Source organism: Coenobita brevimanus, chromosome 40, assembly GCF_032717465.1.
Source record: "Coenobita brevimanus isolate Jiangsu-jjx chromosome 40, ASM3271746v2, whole genome shotgun sequence".
Lineage (NCBI taxonomy): Eukaryota > Metazoa > Arthropoda > Malacostraca > Decapoda > Coenobitidae > Coenobita > Coenobita brevimanus.
In genome coordinates, this window is record NC_136993.1 from 58,188,291 (window position 1) to 58,207,547 (window position 19,257).

Genomic DNA, 19,257 nt, shown 5'->3' on the forward strand with positions numbered 1-19,257 from the left:
CGCTTACTATCACATCCACATCCACACCACAACGCTCCTTTATATCCTCATTCGTCAGCCTGTCTCTCCATGTCACTCCACAGGCTCCTCTTAAATAACTCATTTCCACTGCTCTCACTCTTGACTTGTGTCCTTCCAACAACGTCCAAGCTTCACTTCACTTCCATACGTTAGAGTTGGTATCACAATACTGTCATGCAGTAAATTTTTCACTTCCATGCTCACTTCCCTGTTTCTTATCACTGCTTTCAAAGAACCAGCAACCTTTCTTCCCTGCTGTACCCTTTCAAGCACTTCACCCTCCAAACCTTCATTCTTACTCATCACACTACCCAAGTACTTAAACGTACTCACATTTTCCAATTCCTCACCATCCAACCTCGCTGTACATTCACTGACTTCACCTCTCTCAAAGACCATCACTTTACTCTTCCCTACATTCACCTTTAGATTCCGTTTCTTACACACTCTCCCAAACTCATCCATCAACCCTTGCAGCTCCCCTTCGTCTTCACTCAACAACACAGTATCATCTGCAAACACCAGTACAGGGAGTTTCCAAACACTATCCTCTCTCACCAGGGCCACTCCAACATCCACTACCCTACCTTGTACCTCTTTTATTACCCCATCCCTATACAGATTGAACAACCATGGAGACATGACACACCCCTGTTTCAATCCAACCTTCAAAGAGAAAAATTCGCTTAGTTCACCATCCACACGCTCTGCAGCCTTAGCACCATCATACATACTTTTCACAGCATTCAACAACTTCCCATCTACTCCATATATTCTTAATACTTTCCACAATCCTTGTCTATGTACCCTGTCATATGCTTTCTCCAAATCCATGAAAGCCGCATACAACTTCTTTCCCTTCTCTAGAAACTTTTCCACTAAAGATCTAAGAATGAATATCTGATTTGCACAACCTCTTCCCTTCCTAAATCCTCCCTGTTCTTCTCCAACTAATTCCTCTGTTCTTTCTCTAACTCTGTCAATAAGCATACAACCATACACTTTTCCTATTATACTAAGAAGACAAATGCCCCTGTGATTACCACACGCTTCTTTTTCCCCTTTTCTTTTGTAAAAGGAAATAATTATACCTGACTTCCAATCCTCCAGGACTCTACCTTCCTCCCAGGCCAATCTGCACATCTTCCACATCCATTCTACTACTCTCTCTCCCCCATGCTTCACCATTTCACCACACACTCCATCAATTCCTGGGGATTTCCCCAATTTCTTCCTGTCTTCTCACCTCCCTCCTTCTCCCTTACATTCCCCAGCAACTTATACTCACATTACTTCCATCCTCTATGTTCAACAATTCCTTAAAGTGTTCTATCTATCTGCTCACTTTTTCTCTCTTCTCCACTAGTAATCTACCATTTTTATCTTTCACTCCCCTGCTAACTTCACTTCCGCCCTGTCTTACTCTCTTCACCTCTTTCCAGAACATTTTCTTACAGTCCCTCCACTGTACACTCAAATTCTTTCCAAATTCCTCATCCACTCTTCTTGTACTCTCTCTTACTAATCTTTTCGCCTCTCTCTTTCTTTCTACATATAACTCTCTCCTCCGCCTCTCAACTTCTTCCACGCCCCTATTTCTCATCCATTCATTGTATGTTTTCTTCTCTTGTGTCACAGCCTGTCCCACCTCTTCATTCCACCACACTGTTCCTTGCACCCCCATCTGTCTTCTCTTCATTCCACACACCACATCACATGCTACACATATTTCTTCTGTGAATATCCTGCACACACCTTCCATGTCCCCCATCTGCTCCAAATCATATTTGCCCAATCGTTCCTCCACTTCTCTCTTATATTCTGCCTTTTTCTCATCCTCTTGTAACCTTTCCACTCTCCTTGCAAATACTCCATCTTCCCGTCCTTCCCTTCTTCTATTTCTCCATCATATTTGGATCTTGATTCTGGCCACCACCAAGTAGTGGTCAGAAAGTCCACTACCCCAACCTCTATAAGCTCTTACATCCATTACATATCTTCGCATCCTTTCATCCACACATACATAATCAATCATTGCCTTCCTTTCATTTCGTTCACCACCCACCCTTCTCATCACTCGCCATGTATACCTGTGGATCATTTTATGCCTGAAGAGGGTATTGGCTATCACCAACCCCCTCCCAGCACAAATGTCCACTAACGCAATTCTATTCTCATCTATCTCAGCACGCACACCCCACTCACCAACTATTCCATCCACCTTCACGTTCCCTACTTTACCATTCATATCACCAATCAAAAACACTCTCTCATTCCTTCCAAACTTTTCCATGCACACTTCCACATTTGCCCAGAACTCTTCTCTCACTCTGCTTGCACGATCTTGCGTTGGCGCATACACACACACAATCGCCCACATTTGTATTCCAACTTTCAATCTTACCCACACAATCCTTGACCCAACTGATCCATACTCTCTTATGTTTTTCTTCCATCTTTTACTCACAACTATATATACTCCTTCCTTTGCCCTCTCATTCTCACCTACTCCTGCACATATACCCCATCCCTACGCCCATTCTCTCACACTCTCACCTTTCCATTTAGTTTAAGTTACTCCACACTCACTGCGTTATAAAGACTGGAGGAATGCAGTTACAGCGCTGACCTGTTGCATACATGATGGACTGGGAGCAACTACTAACTCTTGCATTTGAGAGTCTGACAGAAAAGGGAGGAGGGTTTGTTGATAGACAGGTGCTACATGTCCACAGTAGTGGTGGAGGAATGCAAGCAGACAGTCCAGAGGAGCAGTGACCATTTAAGTAGCGATAGAAAATAGATAAAGCTGCAACAGTGCCGTGAAGAAATACATTATATATATATATATATATATATATATATATATATATATATATATATATATATATATATATATATATTAGTGATGTATCGGATATCCGCCTTCGCTTCGGCGGAGCCTCTGCAGTGAAAATAATGTCGGCATTACTATCCGCGTCCGCGTCTTCAGACAACAAATGTTTCGCATCATTATCCACCACCGCATTTTCAGACAATAAAAGCACTACATAATAATCCACCTCCGCATTAATGAATCGCAGAAGTTGCTGATCTCCTCCCATCTAATATTTCACCTTCCTCTTTTTGTCATAATTTTTTTTCTCCTTTTCATTAACAACTCTCCTCTCCGTTCCTCTCACATTTCAGTCCCTCTTCCTCTTTCTATTTTCTTCTCTATTAGCTCTCTTCATTCTTCCGCCTCTCATTGTTCCTCTTTCTCTCTCTCTCTCTCTCTCTCTCTCTCTCTCTCTCTCTCTCTCTCTCCCTATCTGTCGCAGTAGTTGCACATGCTATGTTAATATATGGGCATATCTGGACTAAAGCCAATACTATTTCATAATGTGTAAAAAAAAATCCGGGTCAACAACCGCGGACATGAAGGTAAAAATAATGCGCATTTGTGTCCGCATCCACAATATTAATATCTTAACCTCCGCAGTTTTATCCAAACTGCATTTGATGAGAAATGGATATCTGGCTCCGCCTCTGCCTCCATGGAGCTCAAAAATTTGGTATCCAATACATCACTAATACATATATATATATATATATATATATATATATATATATATATATATATATATATATATATATATATATATATTGTTACGGAACAAGGAAAGATAACGTACGCTTTAAGTGAGAATGCTAAAAATCACCACTAGTCCCGTAAAGTTCCAGGTTCAAAACAAAAGAGTTAGGTAAAATTACAAGTTAAAGTTTAATGCTCAAACTAACAACAAAACATTCAGGACTCATAAGGATAATGTAATGGCAAAAACAGGTTAAATATATGGTTAACTGCAATAGCCTCTATTAACACGAAATTAGCAAGAGTAAATTTATCTAAGTCGGCCCTGATAAAATGAGATACCAGATAATACTCAGTGAATGCCAGATAAATAATTACAGATACAAACTATTATCAAAAATGACTGACACAAAGAACCCCACACGAATTACAAAAACTTCACTAGGCCTACAAATTAAACTTATGCTACACAGTACAAGAAAAAATGCAACAACAGTTATACTCAAATTACACACAGCTGCTAGATGGTTGGAGATTTCTTGAGCACTCACAATAATAATATCTGTACAGGGGAGGACAGAGATGTGAACAAAATGAGGAGCAGATCTAAGTGGCCATGATGCAGAGACTGAGCTCATTATATAGGAGCCAGCAGAGCTTGATACAACTTGTAATAAGGACGCGCAAATGAAGCGATGGGGACAAACGGTCGACAATCCCGCACTGAATAACAGAAAGGACGACTTACTCTACTATAACGGTAGAAGGGGGGGACTGAGGCAGAACACGCTCGTGATCAAACATGCAGCATACTGTGCGTTAAAATTACACAAAGGATGATGAAATCATAGGCTATGTAACACCTCCCCACAAAGAAAAAGAAATTTACAAAGGAAATTTCTTATTACTCTAAAACAATCTGTTTAAAGTCTAGATAAGCAATCTGCAATAACATTTTCTTTCCCCTTGACATGTTGTATGTCTAATGAATACTCCTGAAGAAGTAGACTCCATCTTGTCAATCTCTGATTTTTATCTTTAAACTTACTAAGGAATTTCAGTGGGTTGTGATCGGTATAAATGACTATGGGGTCAAAACCAGAACACAAATAAAATGAAAAATGCTGTAAACCCAAAATCAAGGCCAAAAGCTCTTTCTCAATAGTTGAGTAGTTCTTTTGAGGTGGAGTGAACTTCTTACTGTAATAAGATACAGGATGTTCAATACCCTGATCATCCTCTTGCAGCAAAACAGCCCCAGCTCCTGTATCACTTGCATCAACAGCCATCTTAAAAGGCTTAGCAAAATTTGGAGTAGCGAGCACTGGCTGACTTAATAGAATAGCTTTAAGTTTGTTGAAAGAGGATTCACAGTTATCGGTCCAGACAAATTCAACTCCCTTTTTCAGTAGGTCTGTAAGTGGTGATACAAGAATAGAAAAGTTAAGAACAAATCTCCTGTAATAACCTACCATTCCCAAAAATCTTTGTAGCTCTTTCCTACTTTTAGGTCTGGGAAGATCACTTATAACCTGAACCTCAGCTCCTGGTGGTGCAACATGTCCATCACCAATTACATACCCAAGGTACTGAACTTTAGCTTGACCAAACTCACACTTTGATAAATTAGCTACAAGATTAGCATGAACTAAACGGTCAAGAAATTTACTGACATGGCATAGGTGATCTTTCCAGTTGTCACTGAAGATTAATACATCATCAATATAAACAACACACCCTGCCAAACCCTCTGTTACAACATTCATGAGCTTCTGAAATGTGGCTGGTGCATTCTTCATACCATACGGCATTACAGAACATGCAAAAGCCTTTCCTAGTGTTACAAAACATGAGATCTCCCTAGCACGTTCAGTCATAGGTACTTGCCAGTATCCCTTTAACAAATCAAACTTACTTATGTACCTAGCCTTTCCGATCTTGTCTATGCAATCTTCCACACGAGGGAGAGGGTAAGTGTCTGTTTTAGTTATCTGATTAACACGTCTGTAGTCGATGCAAAGCCTCTGTGACCCACCTGGCTTAGGGACCAGAGTGACAGGAGAACTCCACTCGCTCTGACAGGGCTCTATCATCTTGTGGTCCAACAGGTAGCCAAGCTCCTTCTGGATCAGAGGAACTTTCACTGGGTTCACACGGTAAGGAGGCAATTTAATTGGCTTTGCGTCTCCAACATCGACATCATGCATCAACACAGTGGTACTTCCTGGAGTGGCACGGAACACTTGCGGGTACTCCTGCAGTAATGCCGAAAACTCCTGCCTTTCCTTGGGAGGTAGATGAGAAAGCTTAGTCTGGAGATCATTCATGATATCAGGATTCTTCCCCAAACTATCACTCAGGCTCATACTGCATGGGAGAGCTTCACTTGCAGACTCGGGTGGAACAGCTACAGTGCAGACTGGATTATTTTCGTCCCGCCTGTGATATAACTTTAGCATGTTGATGTGACATAGTTGCTTGCTCTTTCTACGATCTGGTGTGGCGATGACATAGTTCACATCACTGAGTTTCTTCTCCACGAAATAAGGACCACTAAACTTGGCTTGAAGAGGTTGCCCATGAACTGGTAGCAGAATCAAAACCTGATCTCCTGGCTGAAAGTGGCGTATCCTGGACTTCTTGTCATACCAAGTCTTCATCTTCTGAGCAGCTCCTAAATTCTCTCTCGCCAGCTGTAAAGCAGTGGACAGCCGTTCTTTGAACTTCATCACATACTCCAGCAGGTTGACGTCATCTTCCTCCGACAGCCAGCATTCCTTGAGTAACTTAAGGGGTCCTCTTACTTCATGGCCAAACAGTAGTTCAAAAGGTGAGAAGCCCAGTGATTCATTTGGAGATTCTCTTGCAGCAAACACAACGAATGGAAGACCTTTATCCCAGTCTTTCTGATGTTCCAAACAGTATTTCTTGAGCATCGATTTGAGTGTTTGATGATATCTCTCCAACGCTCCTTGGGTCTGGGGATGGTAAGCTGAAGACGTGATCTGGGTGATGCCCAACTCTTTCAGAGACTGCTTGAAAACGTTTGACATGAAATTACTTCCCCGGTCTGACTGTACCTCCTTGGGCAGACCAAACTTTGTGAAGAACCCTAGCATTTCCTTAACCACGTTCTTTGCTGAGATGTTTCTAAGTGGAATGGCTTCAGGATAACGAGTAGCCATATCAATCATGGTCAACACATAAGAAAATCCTGAAGAAGTCTTAGGAAGAGGGCCCACAATATCCACCAACACACGGGTGAAAGGCGCCTCAAAAGGAGGAATGGGAACTAGAGGTGCAACCTTTTCGGTCTGATTACACTTCCCCACAACTTGACAGGTGTGACAAGACTTACAATACCAGGAAACATCCCTGAAGATACCTGGCCAGTAGAAGTGTTTCAAAATGCGTGCCACAGTCTTCCTCACTCCAAGGTGTCCTGCCAAACTGGAATCATGAGCCACTCGAATGATATCCTGCCTACAAACACGAGGGATGACAACTTGATGTACAACCTCCCATTCACAGTCGGCTGATGCTGTTGGGGGTCTCCACTTCCTCATAAGTACTCCTGACTTTACATAATAACAAGTAGAAGCACCGGCTGACTCTTCTTCACTGTAAGCAGAGTTAGCTAGACCTTTCAACTCAGGGTCAGCAACCTGCAACTCAACCAACTCTTGACGAGACAAATTATCAACACTACGGGGTACTGCCTCATCTGGTGAGTGGTCCAAATTAGCAAGAAAAGTGTCAGCTAGGATAACATCATCATCATCATTATCCTCTAAATCACCAGTAACTTTAGACTTAGCCCTAGTGACAGCACATGCAGGGAACACATCAGGGACATCACAATCCTGGGTCGCAGCCACTGGCTCACTAGACAACTGAGGAGCTGGACACACTTGACTTCCACCAATATCATTTCCAAGTAAGAAAGTTACACCTGACATTGGGAGTGTCTCAACCAACCCAACCATAACAGAACCATTAACAAAACCAGACTCTAAATTCACTCTGCACAGAGGGACAGAGAAGTAATTATTCCCAACACCTTGTAAGATTACAGTTTCATCAGAGGTATTAACATTAGAGCCTAGAACACTGGTCAGCATAAGGGATTGGCAAGCACCTGTATCACGATATATTTGAACTGATTTCCTGTCATTACTGTCCAGAGGACTGACAAAACCATCAGACAGGAAATTAGCACATGAACTCTTGAGAGTGTCACCCACGTTACTGCTCAAAAGAGGAGCTCCATCATGAGAATTTAAGTTACCCCTCAAAGCAGGTTCAGTTAACTCAGTTAAAGAATTCTGGGAACTCTCAAGAGTGGACACTAGACCAATTGACTGAATATTTAAAGACTCCTTTTTGTTCACATCACGCTGTCTCCTGAAACATCTCTCCGTAGTATGACCAAGCTTACTACAATAAGTACATTTACTTTTCTGAAATCTAGAGGTGAAGCTGGTATTTACTTCCTGAGAAACATCATCTTTATTCTCTTTCCTGTTACCTGTACTCTGAGTAGAGGCAACGTACTTACTCTCAGCTTTCCCTTTTTCTCTAGAATATCTCTTGTGAGTGAGAACATACTCATCAGCTAAAACTGCAGCATCAGACAAATTATCTATTCTTTTCTCATCAAGATATAGGCTTACATCTTTATAAATACACCTTTTGAAGTCCTCCAGCAAAATCATCTGCTTAAATTTGTCAAAATCAGAATCCACATTCTTAGAATTTAACCACTGCTCTAACAAATCTTCTTTGATTTTTGCATACTCAACATGGGATTGCTTATCTTGCTTGTAAGTTGTCCTAAATTTTACTCTATAGGCTTCAGGAACAAGCTCATAGGCCTTAAGAATCAAGCTCTTAACTACATCATAATTATCAGACTGATCCTGAGGCAAAGATGCATAAGTTACTTGAGCTTTACCGGTGAGAACAGTTTGAAGGAGTACTGGCCAATACTCCTTAGGCCAATTAAAACCTGTAGCTACCCTCTCAAACAACTGAAAATACTTTGTTAAATCAGATTCATTAAAAGGAGGGACAAGTTTAACATTTTTAGCCACATCAAAATCATCAGAGCAAGATGATCCAGTTCCACCTTGTTTCATGCGATACTCATGGTCTGCCTGAATCCTAGCAATTTCAACTTGTGCCTCAGCCTCCTTAGCTTTTGCCTGAAATTCAGCCTCCTTAGCCTTAGCCTCCTGCAGGGCTAGCTGTAACTTAGCTAATTCAATCTGCGTTTGCTCATTTGGAGGAGTTACATTAAACAAGCTTTTATTAATCATGCCAACAATTTGATCTTTAGAATGATGAGAGTGAACTGCAATTCCCAATTGTTGAGCAACAAGCTTAAGTTCATTCTTTGTTCTGTTTTCTATATCACACACTGTTTGCACATTTGACAAAAAATCTTTGGCTTCATCAAGTGTAGAAATAGTAGCCATCATGAATATATCACAGTCACAAAATATCAAACAATATCCTTATGATAATATCCTGAATATCCTGATATGAGGTCGCCAAATTTATGTTACGGAACAGAGAAAGATAACGTACACTTTAAGTGAGAATGCTAAAAATCACCACTATAGTAGCCGCAGCGAGAAATGAACGCTGTGGTGGGGCAGGCGGGATGACCTGGGATTCCCCCATTGTTGCCATATCCACATGTCACCGACCATAGAGGTAGGATGTCACCGACCATCGGCCACCGCTGCAGCCCCGCTCCATGATCCTTACCCTGTGTCTCTGGCTTTCTCTTTCTCTCTCGGTTTCTATATAAACTGGTGTATTTCCGAAACTAATTATGAAATTATTATGACTTTTGTTCCACACCACCACTGAGGTAAAAATCAAGGAGAGTTTTCTGTATAAAGGTTTCCCCCCCCTCCTAAATGTGGCATATGAGCGGGGGAGTGCGGCCTTGCCGATACCTCCGCCTGACCTATAATTATACACTCGCCAGAACTGACCTGCCCTCAGACAAGGGGGGGGAAACCTTTATACAGAAAACTCTCCTTGATTTTTACCTCAGTGGTGGTGTGGAACAAAAGTCATAATAATTTCATAATTAGTTTCGGAAATACACCAGTTTATATAGAAAGCGAGAGAGAAAGAGAAAGCCAGAGACACAGGGTAAGGATCATGGAGCGGGGCTGCAGCGGTGGCCGATGGTCGGTGACATCCTACCTCTATGGTCGGTGACATGTAGATATGGCACCAATGGGGGAATCCCAGGTCATCCCGCCTGCCCCACCACAGCGTTCATTTCTCGCTGCGGCTACTATAGTCCCGTAAAGTTCCAGGTTCAAAACAAAAGAGTTAGGTAAAATTACAAGTTAAAGTTTAATGCTCAAACTAACAACAAAACATTCAGGACTCATAAGGATAATGTAATGGCAAAAACAGGTTAAATATATGGTTAACTGCAATAGCCTCTATTAACACGAAATTAGCAAGAGTAAATTTATCTAAGTCGGCCCTGATAAAATGAGATACCAGATAATACTCAGTGAATGCCAGATAAATAATTACAGATACAAACTATTATCAAAAATGACTGACACAAAGAACCCCACACGAATTACAAAAACTTCACTAGGCCTACAAATTAAACTTATGCTACACAGTACAAGAAAAAATGCAACAACAGTTATACTCAAATTACACACAGCTGCTAGATGGTTGGAGATTTCTTGAGCACTCACAATAATAATATCTGTACAGGGGAGGACAGAGATGTGAACAAAATGAGGAGCAGATCTAAGTGGCCATGATGCAGAGACTGAGCTCATTATATAGGAGCCAGCAGAGCTTGATACAACTTGTAATAAGGACGCGCAAATGAAGCGATGGGGACAAACGGTCGACAATCCCGCACTGAATAACAGAAAGGACGACTTACTCTACTATAACGGTAGAAGGGGGGACTGAGGCAGAACACGCTTGTGATCAAACATGCAGCATACTGTGCGTTAAAATTACACAAAGGATGATGAAATCATAGGCTATGTAACAATATATATATATATATATATATATATATATATATATATATATATATATATATATATATATATATATATATATACAGTATATCCTGATATAACCGCATGATGTTTTCCCATTTACCATCTACTTACAAACTTCCTTAACAAGGGAGGCACCTGTTGTTACAGCAAATCCCAATATGCAGTTGACACTGTTTTAAACTTCATTTCATCCAGTTTTGATTACTCATTATATAAACTAAATTGTCAAACTATTACCAAATATATTTGTGTAGAGTATCACTCCCCCAATGCTTCTTCTGAACCCAGTGTATTTGATTCCATATCCACACAGTTGAGTAACCTTAACCTTGCCCTTAGCACCGAAATAACCATTTTGGGTTATTTCAACATACTTAATGTTAAATGGTTATTGCATTCTGCCAGGACTGACGACGCTGGTCTAGAGTGTAAGCTGTTTGCAGAATCGTTTAATCTCACCCAGCTGGTAAAGCAACCAACCAGAATACCTGATAATCCTGATCATAATGCCCATCTCTTGGATTTATTCTTGACAAATAATCCAGATCAATACAGGATAGAGGTGCTGTCACCACTTGGATCCTCTGACCACAATCTCATCAAAGCCTCATTAGTTAACCCCCCAACACCTCTCCGCTCTGAACCTGTCAGGGTGATCCGATGGCACTTTGATTGGGCAAATTGGGATGGATTTAGAAATTATCTTGCTGACATTGCATGGCTGTCTTTCTTCTCTAGTGATGCCAATTCCACCCAGTCCCACATTTGCAACTTAATACTAGCTGGTATGGATTTATTCATACCAAGTCAACAGTTCACTAAAAGATCGAACTCTCCAAAATGGATTGAGAGCAACTGTGCCAGAGCAACAGCCCAAAAGTCATTAGCATATAACTCTTACTTAAAATAAAAAACATCTGAATCACTCTCTCAATTTAAAATTGCTAGATACCATGCAAAAGCTGTATTAAATCTACCTAAGTCAAACTTTCTTCAAAAGCAAACATCAAAACTATTTAACAACCCTAATGACAATAGAATATTAATGAAGACATCAAATTCTTCCATTTCGAAATTTTTAGACGCAGTAGTAAAAAACAAAAAGAAAAAAAGAAAGAAGACAAGATATCTTCAAGTCCAAGGGGTTTATTAACAGTTGCATAAAAGGAAAGGAATTGTCACCAGCCACACGACTAAACTCTTTGGCTAGAGCGATTTAAGTATATGGAACCGTTCTATATACCATGGAATAAAATACGAAGGATTTATTGCCCTCCCACAGCAGCCTGGGATCCTGAGGAATATACGAATCACTATGATACCAATTAATGCTAATAACATATATAGTTCTAACAATATTATTATTATTTTGTTTCTTGTACTAACTGCTGCATGGTGGTAGGTGGTCGCGACCACCATCCACGCATTAGATGTATTTTTCCCCTGCTTCTTTTTTCACCTTTATGATTCTGTCTCTTTGTCTGCGCTCCTCTCTTACTATTTCACCCATTCCCTTCATCACTTTTTATTACTCTTCCTTCCACCTCAGGTGGTTCTACACAGAGTGTCAAATCTGATGGTTTCCTGTAACCAAGCAAACCTTTTCCAGCACTGGATGGTAACCATATACCCAGATAATGGCTAACTGGGAGGAGCGCCGCATATGCGGTGTTCTTCCAGGAACCAAACTTCCACAATTTTCCCCTCATCACTAGGTGCTGATAGCCTCAAGCAAACAACAGTTCAATGAACAGGTCTGTCATGCCTGCATTTGATGCATCTTCTCAGTCAGATAGACTGGGCTTGATCAACAACAATTGATTTTTGCACAGAGTATATGATGTATTGTGAATGCGTGTGTCTGTGTGTGTGTGTGTGTGTATATATATATATATATATATATATATATATATATATATGTATATATATATATATGTATATATATATATATATGTATATATATATATATATATATATATATATATATATATTGTGGAAAGTGTTAAGAATATATGGAGTAGATGGGAAGTTGTTGAATGCTGTGAAGAGTATGTACGATGGTGCGAAGGCTGCAGTGCGTGTGGATGGTGAACTAAGTGAATTTTTCTCTTTGAAAGTTGGTTTGAAACAGGGATGTGTCTTGTCTCCATGGTTGTTCAATCTGTACATGGATGGGGTAATAAAAGAGGTACAAGGTAGGGTAGTGGATGTTGGAGTGGCCCTGGTGGGAGAGGATAGTGTTTGGAAACTCCCTGTACTGTTGTTTGCAGATGATACTGTGTTGTTGAGTGAAGACGAAGGGGAGCTGCAAGGCTTGGTGGATGAGTTTGGGAAAGTGTGTAAGAAACGGAACCTAAAGGTGAATGTAGGGAAGAGTAAAGTGATGATCTTTGAGAGAGGTGAAGTTAGTGAATGTACAGCGAGGTTAAATGGTGAGGAATTGGAAAATGTGAGTACGTTTAAGTATTTGGGTAGTGTGATGAGTAAGGATGGAGGTTTGGAGGGTGAAGTGCTTGAAAGGGTACAGCAGGGAAGAAAGGTTGCTGGTTCCTTGAAAGCAGTGATAAGAAACAGGGAAGTGAGCATGGAAGTGAAAAAGTTACTACATGACAGTATTGTGATACCAACTCTAACGTACGGAAGTGAAGCTTGGACATTGTTGGAAGGACACAAGTCAAGAGTGAGAGCAGTGGAAATGAGTTATTTAAGAGGAGCCTGTGGAGTCACGTGGAGAGACAGGCTGACGAATGAGGATATAAAGGAGCGTTGTGGTGTGGATGTGGATGTGATAGGAAGCGTTATGAGGAACACACTGAGGTGGTTTGGCCATGTGGAGAGGATGGAGGGTGAGAGACTGACGAAGAGAGTGTATGTGAGTGAGGTGGAGGGGGGAAGAGGGAGGGGGAGGCCGAGGATGAGATGGAGGGATGAAGTGGAGAGGTATATGAGAGAGGGGGGTGTGAGTTGGGAGCAGGGCAGTGAAATGGCGGGGGACAGGGTGACTTGGAGGCGATTTGCTTGTGGCCACCCCAAACGGGATTGAGGCGTCTGGCAATATATATATATATATATATATATATATATATATATATATATAGATAGATAGATAGATAGATAGATAGATAGGTAGATAGATAGATATAGATAGATAGAGATATAGATATAAATATTGAGATATAGAGATATAGATATATAGATATATAGATGCATATTATAGGAGATAATAACACGATCACAAATGTCACAGTTATCAACAAAATAAATATAGGAGTTTATCATAGAATGGTGGGTTGCACAGGCATATTCAATTTCCGAAGTGAAAGAAAGATGATTAAAGATAAAAAAGATATGCCCTATAAAAGTAAACGAAAACAAAGCAGCCTATCAGTTGGAAAAAAAGAACAGATTTCAGGCTCTAGATAATGCTGAATGTGATATTGATGAGCTGAATGACAGACTACCGCAACAAAAGTGCTAAGAGAATCAGCGGAGGTAGTAGGAAAATCTAATACAACCAAAGCCAAGAAATATTCAGAAAAGACACTCGAGCTTATGAAAAAAAAGGAAAGGAAATGAAAGTAATAACAAAGAAAGATGAAATAGAACGAGCGGAATTTAATAAGCTAATCAACAAGAGACAAGGAGGGGAAAAAAGAAAGAGAAACATGAATCAAATCAAAGAAACCATCAAAAATGGGAAAAAAAATTGAAACAGGTCCGAAGTAAACTGGCACTAGGAACACAACAAATGACATCACTGAAAGAGAATAACAGTGAACTCATAAAATGCAGAGATAAGCTGGTGAAGAGAGCTGGTGAATTTTACAAAGAACTGTATGCATCAAGGACAGTAGTACCAATAGCTAACTTTTCAGTTGACACAAGTGAAATACCTGAGGTAACACCAGACGAAGTAAATATTTGTCTTAAAAATATGAAAAGAGGGAAGGCTCCAGGAGAAGATGGGATAGTAACAGATTTACTGTTGGATGCAGGAGCAGAAGTACAAAATAGGCTTGCTCACTTATTTACCCAATGTATAAAACAGAAGAAAATTCCTAAAACATGGCGTAATGCAGTAGTTATTTTACTCAACAAAAATGGTGACTGAAAAGATATTAGTAACTATCGACCCATCAGTTTATTATCAGTAATTTACAAACTCTTCACTAAAGTCCTCACGAACAGAATAACAACAAATTTGGAGGAAAATCAACCCCGTAAACAGGCAGGATTGCTGAAGCGGGTAATCGACTACTGATCATCTACACACAATGAATCAGCTAATTGAGAAAACTACAGATAATATTAAACCACTGTGCTTAGGTTTTGTTGATTAAGAAAAGGCTTTCGATTCAGTGGAGCACATAGCAATTATAAATTCATTGCGAGAACAAGGAGTGAATGAGACCATTGTCAAACTGCTCGAAAACATACATAAAGAGGGAACTGCTGCAGTTAAATTACATTAGGACTCGGAAAAAGATTGAGAGGGGCGTTCGTCAGGGAGATACAGTTTCACCAAAATTATTTGGAGCTTGCCTAGAAAGTATTTTCTGAAAGCCAGACTGGGAAAACAAAGGAGTGAACATTGATGGAGAAAAGATAAACCATTTCAGATTTGCAGATGACATTGTCCTAATCTCAGAAACAGCGGAGGCATTGCAAGAAATGTTAAATGACTTGAACAGGGAAAGTCTCAAAGTAAGGCTAAAGATGAACCGGAGTAAAACAAAAGTAATGTTTAATCCACAAACACCAAAGAGCGTCATCAGAATAAGCGAAGAATTTCTTAAAGAAGTTGAGGAGTACAACTACTTGGGACAAATAATAAAATTAACGAAAGATCAAGGAAGCGAAATAAAAAGACACATTACAATTGGATGGAAAGCTTTCGGTAAACATAGAGACATTATGAAAAATAGCTTGCCAGTTTGTATGAAACGAAAAGTATATAACGAATGTATAATTTCAGCTATGACGTATGGTTGTGAGACCTGGAAACTGAAAAAATCGATGGAAAATAAATTAATCCGTTCTCAGAGAGCAATGGAAAGGCCAATGTTGGGAATATCTTTAAGAGACAGGAAAAGATCAACCTGGGTGAAAGAGCAGACTAAAATTAAAGATATGATAGAAGTTATAACAGAACAAAAATGGAGGTGGGCAGACCATATAGCAAAAATAAGGGATAACCGATGGAGCAAGAGGCTGACTTGCTGGACACCAAGAGATTGTAAGCATAGCAGAAAAAGGCCAGACAGGAGTTGGAGATGTGAGATAGAGAAATTTGCAGGGAAAACGTGACAAAGATTGGCTCAGGCAAGGAATTCGTGGAAAAGGTTGGGAGAGGCCTTTGTTCAGCAGTGGACTTGTAATGGCTGATGATGATGATTATTACACACACACACACACACACACACACATATATATATATATATATATATATATATATATATATATATATATATATATATATATATATATATATATATATATATATATCCACGTCAGTAGGCGTTGTGTACAACAATATATGTAATGTTTTCCCTTGATATGTAAAGTTTATCACAGTGTACATTATGTAAAGTCTGTTCACCTATATGTAAAGTTTACTCCATCGTATATAAAGCTTAAACCATTGTATGTAAACTTGATGCCAACACTTGTGATGAGTGCCCTAGTATAATCAAAGCTTGCCCTAGCAATTGTAAAGTTTACCACGATATGTGGTATTGGAGAGGGCCGCCTTTCCGTAGTGACCCTGATAGAATTGGGTGGCTGTGTTGCCTGGTTGTTGAACTGCCCCTCGTCTCGCTCGTAATCCATTGAAAGGAGGATGGTGGACTACAGAAGGAGGGCAACCTCAGCCTGCAGTCATCTGGGTTTACACTCCAAATGCACCTGCGGCTAAAACAACTACAACTGCCCTAACTTAAGTAAAATTCACCTATAAACATATACAGTAGTTTAGTTTAGGATTTGTACAGTTTAGTGAAACCTTCTAAATACTTTCCGATACATGCGTGAAATTTTACCTCATAATATTATAATCTTTATCCATACATATGTAAAGTTTGCCCCTTTGTAACGATCCCCATAAAAACATCACAAATTCCTCTACAACCACATCCAACCTCCAGGTCCAACACTGGCGTGGCAGAAACAGCTATATATTCCCTTCACGCGCAGGGTAATTCACCACCTCGATCTGACCTCCAGACATCGTAGGTTTCCTTATATAGATGATCTAGTTCTTCCAGTTATGCTTGCATCATGATATCAGCCAGCCTTCCTCAACTACCGACTTAGATCTGGGTTGGGTGGAGCCACAGACGACACGTATTCCGCTTGTAGATTAGGCCCACATAACACAACACATATAATGGTGGACTGCATTGCACATATCACACTATGACGCAGGCACAACATTAACGGTGTACGTAACCTATGGGGCAGTCCCACAGGGGCGGTTGATTACATGGGGTCAACAGGTATGGCCCGATCAGAGGAGCCGGAACTGTGTAACACCCACAGCAATATCCTCAAAAAGTAAAATTTACCTTAGTATATTATGTCAAGCTTACCTCAGAAAATGTCTAGTTTACCGCAAGTTTCTTTGTAAAGTTTACCTCTGGATATGATGATCATGCATGACGCAGAATGCAATATTAACCCTAGTACTGTATATTTCAAGTTAACCAGGGTATGTGCCGGGTTCTCCCCAGTACGTGTAGAACAAAAAAATAATACCCTGGTGTGGGCAGGGCTTACCTCAGAATATTTGAATTATATCCAATACATGTCAACTTAACCCCAGAGTGTCTTGTTTACCTTAGAGTATGTAAACATTATGCTGGTATATGGAAGTTCAATACAGTACATGTAAAGTTTATGCTAGTATATATAAGTTTACTACAGTATGTATGGAATGTTTACACCAGTATATGTCTAATTTCCCATACTATATAATTATCAAGTTTAATCCAGTATGTCAGGTTTAACGCAGTATATGTCAGCTTTAACCCAGTATACGCCAATATACGCCAGATTTAACCCACTGAAGTAAACTTTATCCCAGTGTATTTAAAGTTTACCCCAGTACATTTCGAGGTAACACCAGTATATAAAAATATTCCATGGTATATATAAGAGTTACACAAGTATAAAGTTGCATCATGGCCCTTTGATTCACTGCTGCATTCACAAGATTCAATAACTTGAAGCATCTTGATAATAAATGGCATATAATTGAATCGCGGCCTTCGGTGGCGATTCGCAAGAATTGATATATATATATATATATATATATATATATATATATATATATATATATATATATATATATATATATATATATATATACCAGACGCCTTAATTCCATACGGAGTGGCCACAAACAAGTCGCCTCCACGTCGCCCTGTCCCTCTCCATTCCACTGCCCTACTCCCAAGTCACATCCCCCTCTCTCATATACCTCTCCACTCCATCCCTCCATCTCATCCTTGGCCTCCCCCTCCCTGTCTCCCCCTCCACCTCACTCACATACACTCTCCTTGTCAGTCTCTCTCTCTCCATCCTCTCCACATGGCCAAACCACCTCAGTATGTTTCTCCTAACTCTTCCTATCACATCCACATCCACACCACAACGCTCCTGCACATCCTCATACGTCAGTCTGTCTCTCCATTTGACTCCACAGGCTCCTCTCAAATAACACAATTCCACTGCTCTAACTCTTGACTTGCGTCCCTCCAACAACGTCCAAGCTTCACTTCCATACGTTAGAGTTGGTATCACAATACTGTCATGTAATTTACTTTTTCACTTCCATGTTCACTTCCCTGTTTCTTATCACTGCTTTCAAGGGACCAGCAAATTTTCTTCCTTGCTGTACCCTTTCAAGCACTTCACTCTCCAAACTTCCATTCTTACTCATCCCACTACCCAAGTACTTAAACGTACTCACATTTTCCATTTTCTTATCATCCAACCTCACTCAACATTCACTGACTTTACTTCCCTCGAAGACCTTAACTTTACTCTTCCCTACATCCACCTTTAGAGTTCATTTCTTACACACTTTCACAAACTCATCCACCAAGCCTTGCAGCTCCCCTTCGTCTTCACTTAACAACACAGTATCATCTGCAAACAACAGTACAGGGAGTTTCCAAACCCTGCCCTCTCTCATTAGGGCCACTCCAACATCCACTGCCCTACATTGTATCTCTTTTATAACCCCATCCATGTACAGATCGAACAATCATGGAGCCATGACACATCCCTGTTTCAACCCAACCTTCAAATAGAAAAATTCACTCAGTTCACTATCCACACGCACTGCAGCCTTAGCACCCTTATACATACTCTTGACGGCATTCAGCAACTTCCCATCTACTCCATATATTCTAAATACTTTCCACAATCCTTGTCTATCCACCCTGTTACATGCTTTCTCCAAATCCATGAAGGCCGCATAGAACTTCTTTCCCTTCTCTAGAAACTTTTCCATTAAAGACCTAAGAATGAGTATCTGATCTACACAACCTCTTCCCTTCCTAAAGCCTACCTGTTCTTCTCCAACTATTTCCTCTG